Here is a 1,322-nt window from a genome sequence, read left to right as displayed (position 1 = left end):
ACCTCAATAGGGGCATGGTCACAATACAATCTTTTATTCTCCATTTCTCCATTGCATCAGGATTTTGATCACACATACACACCTGCTCAATATTTTTCAAGTCTCCAAGGCTGAGAGTCAAACCAATGTCAGCCATGTGGGATCCAACTGCCAGTGCACAACACTTAAGCCTTGTACTATGGGGCCAGCCCAAGACCCAAATTTTCTCTGAATTACCCAAAGGACCTAGCATGTGCCTTGTATATAATTGTTTCATAAATATTTATTGACTATAAATTGAACATAACATCCAAAATAAATAAGAAACAAGATTCTTTAGCAGGATATTATTTTATTTCTCAAATTACTATTTTTTTTTCTCAATCAAAATATCAGCAGATTTTTATTTTTTGTAGAAATTGATAACTTCTTTTTTTTTTTGAATAAAATAATTCTTTATTATAAATTTTTTTTTCTCATCACAACACACATATGAATTTTCCATCCAAAATACACTGTGCATTGGCTCAATCAAGCACATCAACATATATGTTCTCAGCAAATGATTTCCCAATTTTTGTGTCCTGCATACCTTGCCTTTTGTTTTGCCATCCTAGGTTCCCCATCCCCACCCTCTGCCATGTCCCATCTTCCTCCTCCATTGTCCCTGACATTCATGATTGCCCTCAATGCCTTCCGCCCCCCCCATTCAATTGTTCTACCAATGAACTCAATTAGTCTAAGTATATCCACTAGCTAGCACAGCTGACATATCCTTACACATGTATCCAAATCTGATCCTAGGCATAAACCCCAGGGAGTAGAATGAACATACTATAAAGTAGACCCCAGTTGTGTCCATACAACTCTCTTCAGTCATCAAATGTGCATTTTTTTTCCTCCTGCTTATTACTTTTTTTATATTAAATTATATTGCCTAACACTCATTCCCTGAGTATCATCACAACACACCAAGTGTAGTTTCCCATCTAGGATAAACTACATAGTGTCTTAATCAAGCATGTCGTCACCAATACTGTTCCATTTCTACTTTCATACATATAAATATGTTTTTTATCCTATGTTTGACCCTCAGCCCTTTCCCCCTCTCCCAATTACTCTATCTCTGCTATAGACAGCTATCCTCCAGAGGGGTCATTGAAAATGCGATACCTGCGAGTAGAGGGAGAGGGGCCAGGAGTCCAAAGTTTTTAACAATAGGGAAAATAGATTCCATTCAAGGTTGGATCAAGTGTGGGTCTCGTGCAGTTCCGCAACTGTAGGTGAGTCTCCATGGAATACAGTTTCAGGAAGGCGGTTCTGGCAAGCAGAGTTGACCATCA

Source organism: Tupaia chinensis, unplaced genomic scaffold (assembly GCF_000334495.1).
Source record: "Tupaia chinensis unplaced genomic scaffold, TupChi_1.0 Scaffold000489_1, whole genome shotgun sequence".
Taxonomy (NCBI): Eukaryota; Metazoa; Chordata; class Mammalia; order Scandentia; family Tupaiidae; genus Tupaia; species Tupaia belangeri.
Note: the sequence above shows the minus strand (reverse complement) of the source record.